Source organism: Chlorocebus sabaeus, chromosome 5 (assembly GCF_047675955.1).
Source record: "Chlorocebus sabaeus isolate Y175 chromosome 5, mChlSab1.0.hap1, whole genome shotgun sequence".
In the NCBI taxonomy this organism is placed as follows: Eukaryota; Metazoa; Chordata; class Mammalia; order Primates; family Cercopithecidae; genus Chlorocebus; species Chlorocebus sabaeus.
This window is the reverse complement of record NC_132908.1, coordinates 79,696,745-79,722,666: the sequence shown is the minus strand read 5'-3', so window position 1 is coordinate 79,722,666 and position 25,922 is coordinate 79,696,745. Positions and strand designations below refer to the sequence as shown.

At 40.2% G+C, this 25,922-nt stretch overlaps 1 protein-coding gene across 2 annotated transcripts in view; it reads right to left on the bottom strand.

Moving 5' to 3' along the window:
* CDH13 (cadherin 13) overlaps positions 1-25,922 on the bottom strand; it is a 1,174,890-nt gene that overhangs the window by 705,176 nt on the left and 443,792 nt on the right. The gene's annotated exons all lie outside the window — the stretch shown is intronic.

The following is a 25,922-nucleotide window of genomic DNA, read 5'->3' as shown; positions in this document are numbered from 1 at the left end:
TGTTACAGATTTTACAACACAACAGCTTAAAAAGCTTATGTTTCCAGATTTGTTTTTATTAGTCTGTATTGTAATGAATGCTGAAGTCTGGTCTAGAAACCAAATTTGCTTTGAAAATCGAGGGTCTAATTGTTTTAAACTTTAATCACCAGCTTGTGCAGTCTGAGCAGACAGACTGGGAAGACTTGGGAGTCAGTCAGAGGGATTATTAAGAGTGAAGAGCCCGTGCCAGGAATGTTGCAGCCATTTCTGACTTCTCCTTGAGGAGAGACAAGCAAATTACTTTTATTTATTTATTTTTTTTTGAGATGGAGTTTCGCTTTGTTGCCCAGTCTGGAGTGCAATGATGCGATCTCGGCTCACTGCAACCTCTGCCTCCCAGGTTCAAGTGATTCTCCTGCCTTGGACTCCTGAGTGGCTGGGATTACAGGGGACCACCACCATGCCCGACTAATTTTTGTAGTTTTAGTAGAGACGGGGTCTCACCATATTGGCCAGCCTGGTCTCAAACTCCTGACCTCGTGATCCACCCGCCTCGACCTCCCAAAGTGCTGGGATTACAGGCATAAGCCACCGCGCCTGGCCCACAAATGAATGTCTTAGCGTCTCTGCTAGGGGTCTGATTGGGATGGTCCGAACCGGGGAACATGCTGTGGACTGGGCTGCAGGCATAAAAGAGCCTGAAATCGAGGAAAAGCAGGAGCTAGTTGGAGAGAAGTGGAGAAACTGGGACCTGGGGTAGGAGGAAGCTGTAGCCTTCTGTGGGTGGGGATGACGACCAGCCAAAGCCTCAAGTCTACGTGAGGTGATCACAGTTTTAGTCTATGGCCAAGCCCTGACTTTTAGGTTTGAGAACCCACTCACATTACATGCTTCTAGCCTCAAATGTGAGGGATCTTAGAGGCTCCTAGACTGTTCTCATTTCTTGCTATGCAAAGTATGGTCCTCAGAGCATCTTTTAGGAGCTGGTTATAAATGCTGAGTCCTAGGCCCTATACCAGAGACTCGAAATCAGAAACTACATTTTTACAAGATCCTTGGGTGATCTGTACACACAGAAAATTTGAGATTCACTCATCTATATAAGTCCTGAAACCTTTGGACTCTATGTTTGCTTAGATCCCATTTCCTACTTGCACCCCTTATAGCAAAGTCATGAGATAGAAGTCCATGGCAAATAAACATTCAGACTTGATTTCATTATATCCCTTGTCCATATCAGGTTCTAGAAACCAAGAGTGCCCCCTAAAGGCAATCTTCCACTAAACTGTGAACCCCATTCCCCACCTCCAGAGCAGGCACCAAGCCCTGGGGTTCACTGCTAAAACTGCAGGACTCCTATCTGGTCCCACTGGTGAGTCAAGTGATGGAGGGAATGAGTGTGATTCAGATCCCTGGTGCCTGCGAGGCAGATGCATGAAAGCCCGGAACGCAGGTTCTCCGATGGCAGCGAGTCTTTCGTCCACTGTTGTGCCCTAATGGATAGAATAGCACCTACCTCACAATAGGTGCATGGTGAGTGATAAACAATATGGCCATGACATCAATTATACAATGCAAAATATCTTTATAAAGTAAAATTGATGAAGGACCAAAAGGCTATACTCTAATGATCATGTAGGGATGTGATGTTAGTGGGCTGGAATTCATCCTTGGTTCTGCCATTTACTACCTGTGAGCCTGATTGTATACATCCGTAAATATTACAGCAGACACCTCAAAGTCTGCTGTAATATTTAACAAAATATACACTTATATCTAAATCCACAGACATAGAAAGCAATTGATAAAACTCTGCTCCAGGAGTCTGTAAATTTTGTCTATAAGGAACCAGGTAGTAAATATTTTAGGCATTGTAAGCCATACTGCTTCTATTATAACTACTCAATTCAGCCCTTTTACCAAAAAATGTATTGATAATATATTAATGAATGGCCATGCTTATGTTCCATTAAAGCTTTATTGATAAAAACAGGTAGTGGGCCTGTGGTTGTTTCTGAATAATCTCTGTTGTAAATTTCTAAATACATGTTAGTATTTATTAACCACCAGCTTCTAAATGGTAGCAAAAAAAAAAAAAAAAAATTGCCATAAAGCTCATTTATCTGTTTGAAGTATTTTCTACTCTACAAAATGTTAAAATATCAAATGAACATAAACAGAGAGCTTTAAACATGTTAAGCCATGTAAAAGATCCCATGTTTTTGGAAAAGTTCTGATTGTATGAAGAAGGTAAATACTGTATTCTCACAACAATCCTATGAAGGGTAATGATACCTTTACTTTATAGGACAGGGGTCCAGGCTCAGAGAAGGAACCAGCTTGGCCAAGGCTGCATCCGAAATGGCTTTTGGACCTAAGGCCTACTGATCCTAGAGCAGCACGTATGTAACTAAAACTCTGGGCTTTGCGGTTCTGTGGTTCAGTGGGTAACTGTCACCTGGAAACACAAAAACGTTACAGGAAAATAAAGGGGATTGCAAACTGCGTCCAAAGAATGTCAACAACTTGCTTTTTGCTCCATTGTTATGGTGACAACCCTGACATTTAAAGTCATAGCTCTGTGAGTTATAAGCCTAATAAGGCACCAGGGAAGCACAAAACCCATGAAACTCAACCAGACACCCTCAGCATAAAGAAATAACATGTCAGAGTTGAATCTGCAATGTGTCAACACAAACTAAACATGCAGGAATTTCGAAGGCTCTTGTTGTCATGAGCCAAAAGGTGAGCGCACATCTGAATTAAGACAGTCAGAACAGCAGGTACTTTCTAAATATTCTAAATATTTCTAAATATTTGCCATTACTTTCAACGGCAAAACCGCAACTACTTTTTGCACCAACCTAATACTTGTACCATATCCAAATGTAGCAGCTGAGGGCTACAGACTAATGGACGCAGTCCCAAGCATGACGCCTGTACCAAAATGAGTGTTCAGTAAAGGTAATGGCCATACTGTTTTCTTCTCTTGCTGCTCTTATTACTACCATTATGAAACCATCTTGCTAGACAACCCACAGTGCATACATAAGACCCATTTGTAATTAGTACCCATTTTGTATTCAATAATAAATAGACTCAAGTGTTTGAAAATAAGCATCCTCAGGTTTAAAAATTCAGTGAAAGCATGAGAACATTAATAAATAACATGAACTTGTTAATACTGTGGTGCTAAGCATTTTTTTTTTTTTTCGAGATGGAAGGAGTCTTGCTTTGTCGCCCAAGCTGGAATGCAATGACATGGTCTCAGCTCACTGCAACCTCCACCTCCCAGGTTCAAGTGAGTCTCCTGCATCAGCCTCCCGAGTAGCTGGGACTATAGGCATGTACCACCACACCCAGCTAAGTTTTGTATTTTTAACAGACACAGGGTTTCACCACGTTGGGTAGGCTGGTCTCGAACTCCTGACCTCATGATCTGCCCGTCTCGGCCTCTCAAAGTGCTGGGATTACAGGCCTGAGCCACCGTGCCCAGCCGGTGCTAAGCATTGTATACTTAAAATGAGTATAGGATGTTTTAATCCTATTATTTGAACCTTGCTAGCTTTTTGTATATATTTCAAAGCAATAAAATGAGTCCGACTTTTTTCAACATTTTTCATCCAATATTTCTCAAAGCAAACTTTATCAAGTCAAATTAAGTCATTGATCAGTTTCTTACATGGCATAAACAATTTTGAATTTAAAAAACCCATTTTACTTTGCTGGGATTATTTTCATCAGGATTAATTGTGCTGTGTGTACATTTTATGTCAACTATTTGGTTCATTGATTGTTTTTTTGCCAAGTCAAATTTTACCAACGGCAACTCCTGACTTGCGGATTTTCTTTGGTAGTCTTATTCCACCAAGGCCAATTTTGCAGTTGTGTATTCTTGACAAGAAGTTTTTATATTTGCATTGATTTCTAGTCAATAATAAAACCTCTTCTATGTAGTTTTGGCCATTATAATTTTATTTTGTTCTCATTCTTTCTGCCAAGTCTAATTTTTCATAGGTTTTTTTTGTGGTTTTTCATGATGCCAGCAATATTTGATCTTTTAGCCAATTTCCCATCTCCAACAAATTTTACTGTGCCCAGTTTTTGCCATTGCCTGTTTTATTTTGTGTGCATTATTCTTAGCAACAATATTATGAACTGAATTCAAGACTGGTGGTATGCACTTAGTTCTTGGAGCAAATACTATTGGCAGGGTAAAGACACAAAACTTAATTTCAAAGCATGGTTTAAATTTCAAGGTCAAAACAGCAATGTCAGAATATCTTGCTTTGAAAGTTCTAAGTTAAGCAGCTGGGCACTCATGCCTGTAATCCCAGCACTTTGGGAGGCCGAGGAGGGCGGATCATGAGGTCAGGAGATCGAGACCATCTTGACTAACACAGTGAAACCCCGTCTCTACTAAAAATACAAAAAATTAGCCAGGTGCCTGTGGTCCCAGCTGCTCGGGAGGCTGAGACAGGAGAATGGCGTGAACCCGGGAGTCGAGCTTGCAGTGAGCCGAGAGTGTGCCACTGCACGCCAGCCTGGACAACAGAGCAAGACTCTGTCTCAAAAAAAAAAAGAAAAGAAAAGAAAGTAAGTTATATATTAAGCTATACAAGACCTTGAGGAATGGGGAAATGGGGAATCCGATTTGGACTTAACAAAGATAGGGATTCAGCTTAGCTCAATCTTGATAAAGGATCTGGTACAGAAAGAGATCCCCTGTGCTGCAATAAGCACTTTACAACCATCATCACCATCACCCCACTGAGTCTTAATTATAGCTCCAGGGGAAGGAATTATCCCATTTTACAGATTAGAAAGCGAATTCTCAGATTACCTTACCCAAGAACATCCAGCTTATAAATGGTAGATCTGGAATTGGAACACTACATTCCCTAGCTACTAACACTCTACATTGTCTGGGCTTAATATTTTTCTGAGTTTGCTTGGGGAAATGTCTTGACTGTTTTGTAGTCTCAAGACTATGTCTGAGAAAACCTCTCTCTTATTTTTTCCTGAAACCTGTAGTGAACTTGAAAATGCCAGTGGCCTGGTATCTGAGTTTGGTATTTCATTAACCATTTTGCACTTAGGCCGCCATCTTTTCATCATGGGATACATGCAAAGGCCCTGGTGCCTTGTTAGTTTTCAATTGGAGCAGTTAGACACCTGCCTTAGCTGTAGAAGGCTGTGCTAATTTGAAACAAGTATGTTTAACTCTCTCAGAAAAGGATGTGAGCTCGCACTAACATTGCATTTCATGACGCCATTCAGAACACTTCTGAATTAATAGATATTCTAAAGAATAAATTAAGGGTTCTTCATTTACTCTGGCAAAATGCCAAATATAATGACTATTGCCCGTCAAGAGCCTCAGTGTGTCTTAGCATATTGAGAGCTCTGAGAAGTTCTGTCAGCAAGAAAATAACGTTTCCCAAATGTATGTATTTGACTATACCACTCATAGTGATGTGATTGCTCATCTCCCTAACACTTATTTCTCTACTTCTTCTTGCTATAGAACTTGCATTTTGTTTAAGGCACAAATAAAACAGCCAAATGCTTGCTGTGTCAGCCTCCTTTGCAGCTAAGCATAGCTGTGTCATAACACAGTCCTGGCCTATGAGAGACAAACAGTAGACTTCTGGTGGTTTGTGATTAGACTTTCTTACTCCAAAGAGGACAAGTATGGCTGGCTGGCTCACCCTTTGTGCATTCTCCCAGTCTTGCTGACATGATAGCTAGACACATATCAGCCATCTTGCAAACCATGAGGAGTGATTTGGGTGTCCCCACCCAAATCTCAACTTGAATTGTATCTCCCAGAATTCCCACGTGTTGTGGGAGGGACCTGGGGGAGGTAATTGAATCATGGGGACTGGTGTTTCCCATGCTATTCTCATGATAGTGAATAAGTCTCATGACATCTGATGGGTTTATCAGGGGTTTCTGCTTTTGCTTCTTTCTCATTTTTCTTTTGCCACCACCATGTAAGAAGTGCCTTTTGCCTCCTGTCATGATTCTGAGGCCTCCCCAGCCATGTGGAACTGTAAGTCCAATTAAACCTCTTTTTCTTCCTAGTCTCAAGTATGTCTTTATCAACAGCATAAAAACAGACTAATACAAGGGGAAAACTATGAGGATTAAAGCCAGACAATTAAGGATGCTGAGATGAAGTAGAGGAATAGCCTGAATTTCTCATAGCACTGTTGAACAGCTGAACCAAACCCAGTATCACCTACACTGAGAATTCTCATTCAGCAAGAAAAACACCTCTACTTACTTAAGCTATTTTATTTTTTTGAGACGAAGTTTTGTGCTTGTTGCCCAGGCTGGAGTGCAATGGCGCGATCTCTGCCTCCTGGGTTCAAGTGATTCTCCTGCCTCAGCCTCCTGAGTAGCTAGGATTACAGGTGCTGCCACCACACCTGGCTAATTTTTATATTTTTAGTAGAGGCGGGGTTTCACCAGGTTGGCCAGGCTGGTCTTGAACTCCTAACCTCAGGTGATCCACCCACCTTGGCCTCCCAAAGTGTTGGGATTATAGGCATGAGCCACTGCACCTGGGTACTTAAGCTATTTTAAATCAGGTGTGTTACATATCTGCAGCCAAATGCATCTCTAACTGACATGCACTCCAACATTGAGTAAATAAGTATATTTTTTCCCCATAATCTTGAAAGTTCAAAGGACAACTGCTTTCTAGCAGCAGGTGATGGATTCTCCTCCACAAAGATACTCTGACAACAGGAGGTCACACGGTAATTCAGTTGCCCAGGGCACTTAAACCTCAAAGAGAAGGTGAATACTTCTGGATACACATGAAAGTAAAAAAGGACAGAAGAGACAAACAAAAACTCCTGACATTCCACATCAAAACAAACTTTTCCCAGGTCATAGATCCTTCTCCCGACTCCCCCCTTGCTAAACTTGCCACAGTCACACACATCTTCCTCAGGTAATAATGCAATCAATTGACTCCAATCTTTTGTGTGCGTGATCATCAGTTCAAAGCCAAAGATAAGCAATTTATTGGGTGTGAAAAATGCTACCTATGGCGTCCAAATTGATTTCTGAAAATTGGTTTTTGCCACATTAGGATTTTAGGACAGCCTCTTCTGGCAGTTGGTGCAGCTATGAAGTGTAACAAAAATTATAATGGGTCCACAGCAGCTTTCTAAACTCATTGTAAATGTCTGGTCTCTAAAGAGCTGCAACTGGTAGAGGGTTATTAACAAGATAGTGAGAGTTACCTGGAGCTATCTTTCTTGATGACTTAATATTGACAACTCAACCTAATAAAAAGTAACTTGGGATAGGCAAATGAGTGGGATAATAGCTGGATGCCCTTCATTATATTTAGCTCCCTGACCAGATGATTAATATTAGGCATGTTAAACAACTAGTGAGCTGCTAAGATTAAGAAAGTTCTAAGCATTGAGGAGGTGGAAATCACATCCATTTATAGCTAGAGGCTCATATTGAAAAGACACTTCCAGCTATAGTTCTATCGAGTTTCTCTGCGAGTTGGCATCTTTTCCAATACAAATTCCATATTTCATGTTATTGGAAGGCAGCATAGAGTACTAGAGAAAACAACAGAATTTCAGTGGGGCTGATGTGTTTTGGGTTCTGTTACTCACTAGCTCTGTGATACTGGGCATGTCAGTAATCTCTCCAAATCTCAATTTCCATATGTATAACGTGGGGGCAAGGATTTTGTTCCTCCTCCAGCGAATGTGCAGGACTACAGATTGGAATTATGTTCACTTGTTTTGCCTTCTTTATAGCTCTCCTATCCTTACTGTCTTCTCTTTCAAATTTCATCACAGCCTTGTTTATACTGTACGGTAGAGCGTTATGTAAATTGTCCTAATGCTTTACTGAAACAGGTGGACACACAGTGACTACACATAAAAACACCAGTTGGGCTTTTCTCCCAAGAGTATTTTGAGAATCAAGTAAGATGCTGTATTTAAAACTGTGCATCCTATACCAGCCCATGATTGGTATTACTTTTGTTATGGGAGAGTCTGAATTCTTATAAATGTCCAATTACTTTACATTTAGCAAAGATATTTAGAGAACATGAAAGAATATCAGCTTCTTTTGTGGCTCTGAATCATTCTGATTCATGATCAAGTTGAATTGCTCTCAAAGTTATCACTTATTTCCCTATTTAAAAAATTCTTACTAGAAAAGTCTCTTGAAAGGGAAGACACCATTTAAAACATACTCTCTGGGAATAGACATAAATCATTTTTCCCTTTGCATGGCTTGAAAAACAAATGTGTGAATTCACTGTTGCTGTTAAAACAGCAGTACCGCATGCTTTGCTAATTAACATTGACTCTGTGGTTGAGGGACTTTTTGTGATCTTTCCCACGTAGGCTGTTCTTATGCCAAATCTCTTGATTCTGTACTTACTTCTACAACCTAACCTGAGAACTGAAATTTCCTCTTTGAGGTTTTAGTCCATGGCTCCAGTTTAGTGGGATCTTTCTGGTGTTTTTATTTCTTTTTTGTTGTTATTGAGACAGCCTTGCCTTGTTGTCCAGGCTGGAATGTAGTGGCATGATGATCTTGGCTGTCACTGCAACCTCTGCCTCCCAGGTTCAGTCGATTCTCCTACTCTCCTGCCTCAGCCTCCCAAATAGCTGAGATTACAAATGCCCACCACTACACCTGGCTTTTTTTTTTTTTTTTTTAGTCAATATAGGGTTTCACCATGTTGGCCAGGCTGGTCTCAAACTCCTGACCTCAAGTGATCCACCTGCCTCAACCTTCTAAAGTACTGGGATTGCAGGCAGGGAGATCTTTCTGAATCTGGAAAATGTTCATCTGCTGTACTGGCTTGTTTGAGAACTGACGCGGTAATGAGTTAAGACTTTTGGGGCTGTTGGGATGCAATGAATACATTTTGCATGTGAGAAAGACATAACTTTGTGGGGAGGGGGCAAAGTGGAATGTTATGAGCTGAATTTTTGTGTCCTCCAAATTACTGTGTTGAAGCCCTAAACCCCAATGTGATAACATTTGGAGATTGGGCCATTATAAGAGGTAATTAGGTGGCCGGGAGGGGTGGCTCACGCCTGCAATCCCAGCACTTTGGGAGGCCGAGGCGGGTGGATCACCTGAGGTTGGGAGCTAGAGACCAGCCTGACCAACATGAAGAAACCCCGTCTCTACTAAAAATACAAAAGTAGCTGGGCGTGGTGGCACATGCCTATAATCCCAGGTACTCGGGAGCTGAGGCAGGAGAATTGCTTGAACCTGGGAGGCAGAAGTTGTGGTGAGCCAAGATCACGCCATTGCACTCCAGCCTGGGCAACAAGAGCAAAACTCTGTCTCAAAAAAAAAAAAAAAAAAAAAAAAAAAAAAAGACTCTATCTTGCCCAGAGTCCTTACTAATAAGTACTAAAAAATAATCCACTAATTTTCTGCCAAGATTCCCATTCTATTCACGTAATAATCTTCCTTGTGGGTTAGAATAAAGCTATTCTATTGCCGCCTCTGTGTTCTGAGGGATATACTTGTTTCTGAACAAGATTGTAAGACACAAGCAGACTTTTCTGATATAATAGCACAAGACTCTCAGCTAATACAGTTGCTGTGGACACTGGGCAGGTTACTCAAACTATCTGAACCTTAGTGTCCTCATCTTTAAAATGGGGCTAATAACAGAGTATATTTCACAGATCTGTCCCAAGGATTGCATTAGATAGTCACAGTGCATGCAAAGTGTTTAGTGGAACATCTGGCTCCCAAGAAGGTCAGGCAGATGCAGGAGGAGGAGGATAGAATGTAGTTGAAATCCCTATTCTTATTCATTTCATTGTTGAATAAATACTTGGCATAAGAGTGAGCATGAGGGCGACCACATTTTCCTTCATGCTTTTCATACACAGGTGTCTAAATTTTCCTGGGTTTGGATTCCAAGTCTCAGCGAATTGGGACCAAACAGCTGGCTGTCATCACCAGTTTGGGAATCGTGGCTGCCCTGAACCATTTCCAGGGTAGAGAAACCTGCAGAATGAGACGAAGGGCTCTTCCCCAGCATGGATGAACAGAGACAGAAAGAACACTTCATCATCACAGCACTGTTACTTCCTTCTGCAAAAGGCAAAACCTCCTTGACCTTCACCCATGCCACAAGATTGCTGTGGGGATCCTAATACAATACATTTGATGAAGCACTTCAACCTCCTTGAAAAGCGACAAGACAGATATGTCATTTTTATTAGTTCAAATATGAAAGTACTTTCCAAAAGCGTTCTAGCTTCTGAAATGTGCGACTCAACTTTATCCAGTTGACATTATCTATCAGCAGTAGGCTGAAATTAGAAATAAGCTTGTTTTTAATGACTTGTTTCCCCAGAGAAATTTATATAAGGTAGATATGTAACTTATTATTTTCAGACACCATGGATCATCCAAATAAATATTATGCAGTCATTAAAATCATGTTCTCCAAAACAACTTGACGGACATAAAAAATCCTCATGGTATATTTATTTATAAAAAGGAAGAAACACATTTCCATACATGCCATTTGTTCTCCAGTCTTTTATTTACACATTTACGAGTGACGGCAGCAAGGATAATGGTAATAACGAGAACTACAAAAGGAACCGGCTAGCACCTAATTTGAATTAATTACATGCCAGAGAGTGCTAGGTACTTTACACACATTGTTTCACTAAATTACTACTTGCATTTGGTGGAAGTATTATTTCCATTTAAGTCTCATTAAAGCACATATTTTCTGTTATTATAATTATCCCATTTTACAGATGAGCAAGCTTGAGCTCAGAGAAACTGTCCCTTGCTTCAGTTCCACATCCAGTATGCATCACGGTGAGGTTGATTTTGTGTCAGAGGCAAAGTTATCGTAACAGAGAACAATACAAATAATATGAGTAACCATCCATGGAAGGCAAGGTTAATAACGGATGGTGTGTTCATACAATGGAATATTCTAAAGCCATCCAAATTGGTAGTGCAGAAGACGCTACTTCTGGTATAGCTGAGTAGCCCCTGTTTGACCAATTCTTCTGTGGAAAACTGCTGTAAACTTTTGGCCACATATAATAAACAGCTACCTGGGGAATGTGGAGTGTGAACTCTAATGCATGAAAAAACTGGGCCGGGCACGACAGCTCATACCTGTAATCCCAGCACTTTGGGAGGCTGAGGTGGGCAGATCACTTGAGGTCAGGGGTTCAAGACCAGCCTAGCCAAAATGGTGAAACCCTGTCTCTACTGAAAATACAAAAATTAGCTGGCTATGGTGGTGCACATGTGTAATCCCAGCTACTCAGGAGGCTGAGGCAGGCGAATTGCTGGAACCTGGGAGGCAGAGGGTGCAGTGACCCAAGATCTCACCATTGCACTCCAGCCTGGGCCGACAAAAGCGAGACTCTGTCTCAAAAACAAAACAAAACAAAACAAAAAAAACAAAAAAAAGCAAAAAAAAAAAAAACCTGGAGGTGGGTGAACACTTGGAAGAACATGACACTGGGTGAATTTCCCATTTTTCTGGTTTCGGCCTGATAAGAGGACCAACCAGTGCCAGGTGGGAAACTGACATTCTGACTGAAAACCCAAAGTCTTGGTGGCTTACAGCAGGGGTCCCCACCTCCTGGGCCATGGACCGGTACTGATCTGTGGCCTGTTAGGAACCTGGCCGGACAGCAGGAGATGTGCCTCGGACAAGTGAGCATTACTGCCTGAGCTCCACCTCCTGCGAGATCAGCGGTGGCATTAGACTCTCATAGGAGTACAAACCCAGTTGTGATCGGCGCACGCGAGGGATCTAGGTTACACGTTCCTTATGGGAATCTAACAAATGCCTGAGAATGTGAGCTGGAAACAGTTTCACCCCCAAAGCATCATCCCTGTCCCCAGTATGTGGAAAAATTGCCCTCCGTGAAACCATCCCTGGTGCCGAAAAGGTTGGGGACTGCTGTTTTTCAGAACAGAGAACAGAGTTCATGACAACAGTAGCTGTTGGAAAGTAAAGGAGGAAAACCCAGATAGGAGAGACTTGGTGACAGGAAGCCCCAACTTCTGTGTATGAATTCTGCTCAGAACTCTGCCGATGCCGACCCCCAAACTATGTGTGCGTGAGCAGTCTCCGGGTATCCCTATTTGAGCTGATTCTCATCTCAGGTCAGATGGAGGATGGAAGTTTTACTTTAGCCAAGCTGAAAACAAACAAAGCCAATAAACGAACAAAATGTTCCTTTGAGGAACAGAACAGAGCAGAATGGTCAATAAGCATACATATGGGTAGTTAGGGTAATGAAAATTAAACCCACAATGGGATGCCACTACATACTCACCAGAATCGCTAAAAGATCAGTAACAGCAAATGTTTATGAGGACGCAAAGCCGTCACGGCTCTCATGCGTTATTGGGAAGAGGATCAACCACTTCAGAAAAATAAGTGGACACTTCATATAACACTCAATATGAATCTACCCCACGACATACCCTTTTACTGGTAGGAGTCTACCCAAGAGAAAGAAAACAGGTCTATACATAGAACTGGGCATGAACATTTTTACAGCAATTTAATTCACTATAATCAAAAGCTAGAACCAACTCAGACATCCATCAGTAGGAGAGTGGATAACAAATATGGTCTATACAAGGGACCAGGTGACAGAATATTACCTAGCAATGAAGAGAAATGAATGCTGATGTATGAGCATGAATGAATCTAAAAAATCTTATGCTGGCCAGGTGTGACAGCTCACACCTGTAATCCCAGCACTTTGGGAGGCCAAAGTGGGCAGATCACTTGAGGTCAGGAGTTTGAGACCAGCCTGGCCAACATGGCAAAACCACATATCTACTAAAAATACAATAAATTAGCCAGGCATGGTGGTCTGCACCCGTAATTCCAACTACTTGGAAGGCTGAGACACAAGAATTGCTTGAACTCAGGAAGCAGAGGTGGCAGTGAGCCGAGATGGCATCACTGTACTCCAGCCTGGGTGATGGAGTGAGACTGTCAAAAAAAAAAAAAGAAAATCTTATGCTGAGTGAAAGGAATCACACACACAAAAAAAGCACCATATGATTTCATTCATATAAAATTCTAGAACCAATGAAACTTGAAACAAGTCTATTATGGGAAAAATCAGAACACTGGTGGCCTCTAGGAAGGTCATGAAGGAAGTTTTGGAGGTGGTGGTGACGGTTTCTATCTTGATGGGGGTTTGGCTGGCACAGTTGTTTTCAGTTGGCGCACAAGTAATTGCGGTTTTTGCCATTACTTTTAATGTCAAAAACCCCAATTACTTTTGCACCAATGTAATATACGTTTGTCAAAACGTAAACGTTACGCATAAGCTTTGTGGATTTCATAGTATGTAAATTTTCCTCAAAACAATAAAATAACCAAAAGCAAATATTGAATGCTAATTAACAATATGCATGCAGATATATTTAGGGGGTGGAGTGTTAAATAGCTGTTGCTTACTTTGAAATGCATAAAAAGTAAGGTGGAATTATAGACGGAGGGATTGGTGTGTGTCTGTGTGTGTGCACGCGCGTGTGTGTGTGGTGTGTATATTTATACATATAAAGCAAGTATACTAAAATGTCAAATGTAAACTGTAGAATCGAGGTTATGGGTACACGGTTGTTTAGTGTAAAATTCTTTCAACTTTATGTTTGAAAATGTTCATAACAAAATATTGGAAACATCATGGTTCAGAAACGATTTTATGAAATGTCAGGACAGGCTCCCCTAATGTTATGCATGGATCTTTGTCTAGCCAAGGAGACACCAGTCCTGCCAGTCTAAGCATCCCAACCCCCAACAATAAGCTCTGAAGGAATAAGACATGGCAATGGAATCTGATCCAGACACTTAGAATACTTAGAAATCAGGGTAAACGCTTTAGTCATTTCCTAGTTTTATATGGAACATTTGGGAAATTTGGCTCTATCATTTTCTTTTTGGAATATTATCAAACAATGTTCAAAAGCTCTTTGTGCCAGAGTGAGAAAGCCTGGTCATGCCATCATGTTGAGTCTGATGCCCATATGGGACACTTGGTCTCATCATAGCTCATTTACTTTTTGTTTCCTTCCAGTTTTATGTTCATCAGGCAGGATGTCTGGAATCAGCAGAACTCAGGTTCTGGCTCTGCCATTTGTCAGCTTTCAGCCATTTTGCATACTTCCCTTAACACATTTAGACTATTTTCCCCTCTCGTTCCTGGTTTGGTTTTTGTCACAAAGCTGATCCTGCCGCTTAAAAGTATAATGCAGCTCTTCGTCTGCATTTAGGGGATTTTTGCAGCCATTCTGCCCATGAATATGTGCAGTATCAAAGAGCTTTAACTGATTTGACTTCTAACACAAACTCTCCATTTGCAGAGCTAACTCATGAATCTGTAAGCTTCACCAGAAGCACAGGGAGATCTGATCACAAAGCAAAAGTCAAAGTATTCCCAAGCAAGATTGATATGTCTCTGCTGGAAAACTCAAACCATCTAAAATATAGCATTTCCCCACAATTACTTTGCAGGGACCTCCTTGCCTAACTCAGTACAGATACACTATTAATGTCCACAAAGAACATCAAAGGTCATCTGAATCCAAACATGCTGAGAGTGCAGCAAAGCAACAAGGTACACACTGGATGCAATGCTCAGCAACCATAACCCTGTTCCCTTTGCATCCACAACAATCTTATCAGACTCTGCCTAGGCCGTTCTAGCTCAAGAACATTGTCTTTCACCCCAAGGTTAAGACAGGAAAATGACTGGGAAAGAAGAACCAAGCTCACATGCTGCATGTAACTAGCGCTAACAGGGAGAGCTCAGGTGGTAAACCTTGGTCATGCCATTGTCACAAGTCCATCTTCACTGGGCCACTTAGTCACTCTCTTTGTGGTCCCCTGAGACAAGAACAGAGTTGAAAGTCTTTTATTTGGGAGGTTATGCCAGGAATCACAAGTGAGGGAGTGGGTAAGTAAGAGAGGGTGTGGACGCAAGCCAATAAAGGGTGCATTCATGGAAAGACTTCCACTGTGGGCAACTGGAGCTCAATTCTACTGGGGACTCTCTAAGAGACAGTGAGAAACATCCCCCAGAATTGTCCATTAAGGGTCAAGGATGCTGGACCCAAGGATGTTTATCTACAGACCTTACCCCTCACTGGCTGAGGATCCCCTATGGCCATTACCAGCCCAGCAAGCTGTAAGGTGAGGTGCAGTGGCTACCTTCAGACATGAGCCTCATTACAAGGGTTGGACACCAACAGGGTCTGCAGCAATCTCTTTTTTGCTCTTTGTCTAATTTACATCTTTCAGACAGTCCATGTGATGTCTGGAATCAGAAGACCCAAGGTAAAATACGGACTATTTATCAACAACTCACTTAAGCTTTGGCTTTAGCTTTCTCTTCTGCAAATGGAGCTGGTAATAATACCAGTGAGGACTATGTGAGACGATGGCTATGAAGGAAGGCTCCAAAGACTCCTTTTCATAGAAATCAGTCATTGCAAAAAATAACAGATGCTAGCAAGGATGTGGAGAACAGGAAACTCATACACTGTTGGTGGAAAAGTAAATTAGTATAGCCATTATGGAAAACAGTATGGATATTTCTAAAAAATAGAAATAAAAATAGAACTACCATATGATCCAGCAATCCCACTAGTTGGTATTTATACAAAGGAAAGAAAATCAGTATATCAAAGGGATGCATACACCCTTATATTTATTGTAGCACTATCTACAATAGTAAAGATATGGAATCGACCTAACTGTCCATCAGTGACTAAATGGATAATGGATTAAAAATTGTGATATATTTGCACAATGAAATACTATTTGGCTATAAAAAAGAATGAAATCATATTATTGGCAGGAACCTTAATGGAACTGGAGATGGTTATGTCACGTGAAATATGCCAGACACCGAAAGACAAATATCACATGTGCTCATTCATAGAGGGGACTTAAAATGTGGAGATAAAGAGTGCAATGGTGGTTACCAGAGGCTGGGAAGGATGCAAGTGTGTGTGGGTCTGGGAGAGTAAGTGAAGAGAAATTGGTTACTAAGTACAAACAGGCAGTAGAGGGAAGGAAGTTGTTCTAATGTTATTGGTAGAATAGGGTGACTACAGCTAACAACAATGTATTGCACATCTCAAAACAGCTAGAGGGGAGGACTAGAAATGTTCTCAACACATAGAAATGATAAATGATCGTGATGATGGATATACTAAATTCTCTGACTTGATCATTACACATTCTGTACGTGTAACAAAATATTACATATATCCTAATATGTAAAAATATTATGTATCAATAAAAAACTTAAAAACAAGAACAAATCTGTCACAGGTAGAAAATTGCTATGCTATACTATATTATATATATAATATAGTATATATTACTATAATATACTATATATATTATATATACATACTATGCTATAGTATAGTACGTATATACCACATTATGTTATACTAAGTATATTATATTAAATACATGATCATATTTTAAAATTTTTGTGGAGAGCTATAATGTCAGGGTAACTGACTAAGCGGACCACATTTTCTCTGCTTCCTCAAGTTCAATATATTTTTTACAGGAATAAAATCTGCAATAGAGGATTCAGCTTCTTTAAATGCAGCTGTTGTATTCTCAGGAGAATTTCAGGGAGGGTTCACAGGGAGCAAAGTGTGGGGAATTCTCATTGCCATGTGCGTGAATGCCTGCCTAACTTTTGTGATAGGTTATTGAACAGCAGCATCTAATTAAATACAGAAAAAGGTCAAGATTCCAATATTCTGTTTAATATAAAATGGAGGTAATATGGTGTGGTAATTAAGAAAGCCCTCTCTCTCTCACACACACAAACACACACACACACCCCAAAAGAGACAGCCCATTCCTTGGTGCTGAGTCACCCGGGTTCCACCTCGAGCTCTGTTTCTTACTAGCACAGTGATTTCATGCCATCTCTGGAACCAGATGACCTGTACTCAAATCCAAGCTTCACAATCACTAATCACACAAGCCTGCCTGGATTATTTCATCTCTTTCAGGTTGCACTTCCTTACCTGTAAAATGGGGTTCACGGGGTTCAAGGTTGCCATGAGGAGCTGGTGAGCTGCCAGCACAGTGCTGGACTCAACACAAGCACTTAGTACATCTTCACATCGTTACCATTTGAACAGTGTTTCTTTAACATCCTACTAAATGAAACTACTCTCTGAAAGGCCACATCATCTTAAAATACCTGTACTTCATTCTAATGTATATTTAAAAGGAATTTTAGAGCCCAGAGAAATTTTAGAAATCCTCCAGGGCAGTCTTTCTACAACTTTCCTCCAGTGTAGGGGATCTTGTTAAAAATACAGATTCTGGTTCAGTAGATCCAGGGTAAGGTCCAGGATTCTGCATTTCTTCTAGTGAGAGGTGTTCTGAGGGGAATTTTAGGGAGGTTCAATAAGGAGCAAAATGTGGGGAATTCTCATAACCACATTGATCCCCACGCAGATCCAGTTTCGAGGTGATTAAACCCCTCATTTCCCCAATGGGACCCAGAAGATCTAAGTTGAGTTACCTAAGATCACACAGCTGGTAACAGAAGACTCATACCCAGAATCCAATTGTTCTGACTCCAACTTTGTGATCCCATTGACAAGAAACACACAAATATCTCTAGCTTTTGACAGAAAATTCTTCCCAGATGGTTGCAGAGAGGACAGGCATTTCTAATGATTTTCCATAGTAAGAGGTACCCCATGGTGAGTTAGAATCCTCCAGGAAAAACTAAGTGTATTTACGGTCTGGAAGACAGGATCATACTGTAATGTACATGCCCAACATACACATTATTTCTAGCATTATATATAAACACATCAGCAATCTAGTCATTATCAACAGATTAACTAAATGATTACAAACTTTGAAGTATCTTTGGAACACCTTGGACATGTGAGTCTGGTTTTTTTTAACTGCATATTTTACAAACTGAATACAGATCAAGTATTTCCAATGAAAGTTTAGTAACCAAATTTAGATCAGTTTTAAGGGTAAAATACATGCACAGTTTCAAAAACTAAGTACAAAAAAGATGTAACAATAATTTTCAACTTGACTAAACATTGAAATAATCATATTTGCATGTACTGGGTTAGATAAAATATACTATTAAATTAATTTTACATACTTATTTTTAGTTTTTAAACGCTGATCCAAGAAAATTTAGAATTGTATATGTGCTTTAAATTATATTTCTCTTGGACATTAGAGAGATGGATGATTAGATGACCACATAGATGAAGGATATCTAGAATCAACCCTGTGTATTTTACTTATAATCTATGCATAATATAAATGGGATATTTATAACTCACATACATATAAACTATTTCAAAACTCTGTCATGCCTACCTATTCTGTCAAATTGATTATGTATGCACCTATATATGACACGTATTTTTAAACGTTTGTTCAAATATTTAACAAGGTTAAATTTTCTCCCCATATTCTCCTATCAACTTACTTTTCTGTGTTTATGACTTGAAACAACTATTCAGTCCAACTTGCTTGTACCTGAAAACCAACTTCATGAATGATTAGTTTCCCAGTGGCATGGGGGAAGTGCCCACAGCTCCCTGAAGTGAACAAGCCTGCCTTACTCACTGACAGGTGTCTATTAATAGGTCAGTGAGGGCAGACATTGCTCTCCTCCTGCTCAGAGAGTAAATGGTCTGGCACTTTAACCAAGGCTTGGAGGAGCTCTCAGGGAAGAGCTACATGGTAGTCAGCAGCACAGGTTTACCACTGGGCTCTTAATAGGAAGGGGAGCATCTCTGGGCAACTTATTTAATCTCTTTGATTCCCAGTCTCCTTATCCGAGAAAGGGGGATCACAAAAGCCCACACCTTGCAGGGTTATGTGAGGATTAAATAATACGCTGCTGATGGAGGATTTTGCTTATTGCCTGGCACAGACGAAGCATTCAGTCCACACTTGCTGTGGTGTAGAGGCTTCTAATGCTCATGTATAATCAGGTCTCTGGTTTTCTGAGCATGTTTAGAACTACACTTTCCTGATCCCTTTGCAACTAAATGAGGCTATACATTATTACAATCAATAAATCATAGTAAGAAGCATGGTGTGTCACGTCTAGGAGAGCCTTCAGTTGTGAATGCAGAATCTGGAATGTTCTTTTCTTTTGCCAGGGAGCACTCAGATGCATCATGTTAAGACGGTGCTATCATGACCTCATGTGGCATGACTGCGTGAAGCATAACTCCCCTCCTAACTTAAATTGGTTGTATATCATGAGCAATAAATAAACTCCTATTGTTTAGGTCATTGATATTTGGGGGGGCTGTTTATTACTGTAGCATAACCTAACCCTGCCTGATTTATATACTATTGCTTAAGACAATTCCTTTGCTGAACTAGGTTTTTACATTTGAATTTCCAAGGCTTTCCCTTGGCTCCTGATTTACAACCCCTCATAGATAAATAGTTCAGTCATTCCCTTCAATGTAATTGAAGGTCAATCATCTTGGGCGTCTCAGCATTGACCAGTCACACTAGCGCTTTCCTTCCTGAGAAAAATTGGATTATATTAGTCATGTTTGCCTTTCTAAAACAACTTTTACTTCTAAAATAACTTTTATGACCAAGATACTTTTTTTAATACTGCACCAAGGCTATTAAAAAGAATGGAAACTACAGATCATAAAAACATCAACAGTAAAACACTCATTTCCGTGAAAGTTGTGAAATAAAATCAATGCATGTTAACTTATTCTTTAAGAAGAAAGGAAGATAAAGGGAAAGTTCCAATTTTTGTTATGATTTAATCCAAATTTATGAATTCATTGTTACTTATGGCCAGAAGGGACCTCAAAGGTCATCGTATCCAACACCCTTGAACTGTCAGTATCAAGTTGATAGTGGCTTGTGTCAAATATTTAGTTATGGGGAAAAAGACCACATGTATTTCCAAGAGTGAGTTTTTAAAGGATAGTTAATGATTTTAAAGTTTTCTAGAAGCAAAGAAAGCTGAGATTTGTTGCAAGAGCAGAATTTCTTAATAAGCATGCCAAGAAGCAAGAGGATTTCAGAACCGCTAGTGTGATATTTTAGGTGAAAACCATTTTTCTATCTAAAGAAGCATCAAGTGCCTTGAAAAAAAAAAAGGGAAGTTGTCCTCAAAAATTTGGGAAATTTTTAAAGTGCCATTGGCCCAATTTTTCTTCATTTCCTTACTTTTATTTCTTTTTCTGGTATCCATCATCTGCACTGATTGCCGATTTCTGTCTGCATTTCTAGAGAGAACAAGAATCAACATTTAACTCAAACGGCTTGCTGTCCTCTAAAAGACAATTGCTTGCTGCCTGCCCTTGTGAGACACAGAGCCTACGGTGTTAAATGTAAGGTCACAGGAGATGTATAGACCAGGTCCTGTCCACTCTGAACAGGGTTAGTGCTGAATTGGGTGTCAGAGTGAGCCTTTGGGGAGAGCCGATCAGGGTGAGGAAGACCCCAGCCCAGGAACAGATAAGATGGTGAGGCTGGAGGAAGTAGTAATAGCCTTTCTGAGAGGCAGCACAGCATAGCAGATAAGATTCTAGTAACAAATTTCTTGAGTTTTGATCTTGGCTTTGCATGTTTTAGATAGGTGACTTTGGATGGTGACTTACCCTCTTCATGCCTCAGCTTTTCATCTTCAAAATAAGAATGATAATAACAGTTTCTACCTTCGAGGGACTGTTACATAGACGAAATGTTCACACAAAACAATGCCTGGTGTGTAGTAGGTGTTTCTATAGGTGATTCTTACAAAAGAAAATGGTGTTGCAAAAATGATATGATCATATTTACAAATTATTTTTATTAATCAGAAACCTGAAACTCATATTCAGTGCCACAGTTCCACTACAGAGCCCTGTGGATGAATATTGATCGGTGTTAGAATTCTGATAAATACGGGTGGCCTCATCTGCATCACATTGAGACTGCTGATTACTCCTTTATTGGAAAATGTACATTGACAAAAATAATTCAAGATGCGAACAAATAATTCAAGATGTGCAATTAAATGAAATAATTTAATTAGACGTTTTATGGGATAATTGAAGCACATGCCTTTGGGATTCTGAGAATCTGACTTAAATTGAAGCAATTAATGCTTCTTGCTGTTGGAGACCCAGACGACTGAACTGGGTGCATGGGAAATGGATAACTTTTGCCCCAACAGCAAACCTTCTAAACCTTCATAGTGAAAACATTCTTAACCAGTGGGTGGCAATCATGTGTCATAATGCAAAGACCATATTTCCTTTTGGAAAGTTTAGACATTGGCCAGAAATTAAACAACAAGGGGGCGGGGAACGGTTAAGGCAGAAAAATTGGCAAGCAGGGTGCCCACAGCCCTTGCACTCCATGAACTTGCAGACTTAAAATACTGAAGCTGCAAAGATGTAAGCCATTCCCAACCTTCTTATGCCAACTGCCTGCTGAATTCTTCTTGAGGAGCTATGGGGCATATTTTTTTTAATAATGGCATTAAAGATGAAGACCATGGAGGCCAGTCTGTTTGGTGATGGCAAAGGCTTATTGGGAAATCAGGAGAATTGTCAGGTGGCTGGTTCAGAGGGTCAGACCATAGTGTCTAAAGAGGTTGGTTACAAAAAAAAGAGCAACGAGTGTGAGAATTGTGCCACACGACAGCCTCACCCTCTTGGCTCGCTCAATGTTTGCCAAACCTGAACGTCATCATGCAAGTGAGAGGTTAGCATATTTCTTATGTGACTAGTCTCCATAGTACAGAGTCTTGAGAAGTTCCACTTAATAGCCGAGTAATAGGGAGTCAGTCAGTTTTCCTCCAGAAGCCTCAGTAATTCTAAAGAGATAATAAAGTGGTGATGAAAGTCATATGGCAAACGCTTAGGGTTTTTTAGACACTAAGTGAGACAATGCCTATAAAATGATTAAACCGATGTCTGGCATGTAAGAACATGTATAGAAATATGATTATTATTTCACTGGAAGTTGGCATCTGTTGTGTACAATTCAACCCATCAGATCTGACTGTGGCAATGCTCTCAGCTGTCCACTTCAGGTGGGGCTCGTGTTTTGCTAAGTCCTCACTGTATCTTTCACAAAACGGCAGTCATATGGATCTAACAGAGGAGCTGGGAGGATTGACTGAGATGATGAACTGATCATGCTCTGGTAGCCTCAGAGTTTAGAATGACGGTGAAGGCTTCTCAAGCCCAGGCCAGGGATATTTTTCGTAGGTCCTCCTTCAAACTTTTTGGCCAGAGCAGGTGGTGGAATGGAGGATGGTGGGGATGTGAGGACTGAGACACACCAGTATCTAGAGACCTGGGAGAAGAAGAGAGGAGCAGGTAAAGCAGGCTGAGGGAGAAGGAGAGGAACCAAGACAGATTACTACTCTGCTCTCTGTTTTTCCTTTTTAATTAAAATGCTTTTCTTCATCCTGTTCTGTTTCAGTATTTTCTTAACCTACTTTTGTTATTCAGTCATGTTTTCCTTGACTATAATAAATCAATTGCACTGAAAGTATTATAGGTTGTGCATTTGTTCCTAAAGTTAAATATTCAGTGAGGTTCTTCGATCATGAATCTTAGTTTGTGGAGGTTGTAAAACATTAATACTTCCAAACTGCAACAAAAAAATGATTGGCGTTTGTATGGTTGTTTGCTATCATTTCTCAAGCATGATCATGTCTCAAACACTATGTGGGTTCTTTTACTTGTTTGCTATCATTGAGTCCTTGATACAACCAACTATGGATGATTTCCATTTTATAGAGCTGGAAACTATGGCTCAAAGGGATACAGTGACTTCCCGAAGTTCTGCATGGTAGTAGACAAGTAAGCAGTAGGTATTCCTCAGTTCTAAGCCTGTGCCGTTAACCACTGTACTTTGCAGAGCCTCCATAATACTGATCAACATTGCTCAGGGATACAGTGAGTTGTCTTCTGCTGCTGAAAGATTTGGTAGGAAGAGAATGAAGGCTGCTCTTTGGAATGAGAGCAAAGAAAAATGTAGCAAAGACAAAATGGCTCCTAGGGAAGTGAAACTCTACTACCTAATTGACAGTATTAGCACACCTAAAGAATGAACCACATTTAAAAAGGTCAGTCATCCATAGTTTGGAAAATAAGACATCTCCTGGAGTCAACTTTGCAGTACTCATCCTAGAGGTAGGAAAAACTGCTGAAGCAAAGACTTCAGCATTTGGTGACAAAGACAGTCTGAACCCCTTGGTAAAGTTAGGCTTTCTTAGTCCAGTGCCTTCAAGCACTCACTCTAACCAACACTTCATGCTCACTAAGCAGCCTTCTGATTATGAATTGGTCTTCCATGAAGGGTACAGTAGAAGCAGAAAATGTGCTGACCATGTGGACTTTGAGCATCCCAGTCTCTGTGATAGTAATTTTTCTTTGTAAATTAATAGATTGACTTCACACTGGGAGAGAATTTGCTGATCGTTTGGCCTTTGTGTATTTCAATGCATGTGATAGTCATTCTGCTCTTTAAATTAATAGATTGGCTTTACATAGAGAGAGAAAATGCTGACCATATGGACTTTAAGTTTCCTGGTCCTTGTCACATCATTTCTCTTTGCAAATTAAGAAATTGGCATTCAGGCTTTATAATCCCTTTCGTAAGCATCAGTCAGCCTTAAGAGGAAGTTCTTCTCTTTGGATTGACGATTTCAAGAGGTCCTTGGTCAGAAGGCCTCCCAGCTTGGTTGGGCAACCAACTCATTGCCTTTTGTTTAGGACTCTTCCTGGGATTAGCACTGAAAGTCCCACATCTTGGGAAGCCCCTGTGTCTCACAAAAACAAAGGCAGCTCTCTCAGGACTATCCTGGTTTTAAAACTGAGTCTCATGTTTTAGGAAGCTCCTCTATCTCATGCAAATTGAGAAACTGATTCCCCTAGAGCTTAGTCACTTGTTGAGAAGAACTCAACATCACCATGTAGCTGAGAAAAAGCCAAAGTGCTTAAGAAATTATAGACAGGTGCCACATTCAAATTTCATATCTAGTTTTAGAAGAATCTTTAAGCTGTCACTATCTTATTACATCCTGATATCAAATCACAATATAATCCACGAATATTTCACTTTACAGCTCTTATGCTTAAGACATTTTACAGAAGGCAAACTTTACAGTAACACATAGAAGTGAAGGTGGTTGTTTTATACCTGGACTGCATCCAAACTGCAGTTCTTCTGGGATGAAGTTACTCTGAAGTCCCAAAGCCATTTTCCAGTTATTACACAGTGGTGTGGCATGGTCTAGCAGAGGATTTACAAGAGGAAGTTACCCCAGCTGTGTGTCCTGTAACAACCTTCCCTCCACCACCGAAAGAGAATAGGAAGAGGGTGCAGGAAACAGCAATACATCCAAAGAGTGAGCACCTAAAAGTAGTCTTGTTTTTTGTTTTTTTGTTTTTTTTTTTTTTTTAGATGCAATCTCGATCTGTCACCCAGGTTGGAGTGCAGTGGCACGATCTCGGCTCTCTGCAACCTCTGAAACCCTGGGCTCAAGTGATTCTCTTGCCTTAGCCTCCCAAGTAGCTGGAATTACAGGCGTGCACCATCACACCTGGCTAATTTTTGTATTTTTAGTAGAGACCGGGTTTCGCCACGTCGGCCAGGCTGGTTTTGAACTCCTGATTTCAAGTGATCCGCCCACCTTGGCCTTCCAAAGTGTTGGGACTACAGGCGTGAGCCACCATGCCCAGCCTGGAAGTGGTCTTTATCTCTGTTTCTCTGAATTAGCAGCAGTTTTGTAGAAGTTTCTCCATCCCATCTTACCCATCTTTGCATCAGCATTCAACATAACTGATCAACTCACTTCTTACGACTTTTCCTATCTGTGCAATACTACACTGTCCTGGTTTTTCTTCTACCTTCAAGCTTTTTCTATATCCAACCATTAAATGCTGGGATTCCTCGGGGATAACTTCTAGAATCTCTTCTTTCTAAAGCTGTGCTGTCCAGTATACCACCAGGAGACAAAGGTGGTCAGTGGATAACAGAAGTATGGCTAAGGCACAGAAGACAAATACCACATGATCTCACTTGCATGGGAAATCTAATAAAGCTCAACTCCTAGAAGCCATGGAATGGTGGTTACCTGGTGCTGGGGGTGCGGGGGAGGGACTGGGGAGTTTTTTTTTTTTTATCTAAGAGTACAAGGTTTCAGATAGACAAGAGAAAGAGGTTTTGAGGCTATTACACAGCATGATGACTACAGTCAATAATAACGTATTATATATTTCAAAATAACTAAGAGAGTCAATTTCAAATGTCTCAGCAAAAAAAAGGATAGGTAAGTGAGGTGATGGACATGTTAATTAGCTTGATTTAATTTTACCATTTTATACATGTATCAAAACATCAAAACATCACATTGTACCTCATAAATGTATATAATTGTAATTTGTCAATCAAAAATAATAGTAAGAATAATTCTTTTAACTAAATACATTTTCTCCATCAAAAAGAAATTGGCTAGTCTGAATTGGAAAGTGAGCTAACATACTGGATTTCTAAAACTTAGTATGGAAAAAGTAATTTAAAATATCTCATTGCTTTTTATGTTGATTAAATGATGGAATGATCATTACATAATAATCAGGTTAAAGAAGATATTACTAACATTAATTTTCCTATTTCTTTTTACTTTTTTAATATGGCTAGCAGAACATTTAAATTTACATTTCTGGCTCGTATTACATTTCTATTGGATGATGTTGCTATAAAATCTGTTCATAAATGACTTCAACAATACTCATATAACTTGTTTTTTTTTTTTTTTTTTTTTTTTGAAACAGAGTCTTGCTCTGTCATCTAGGCTGGAGTGCAATGGCACCATCTCAGCTCACTG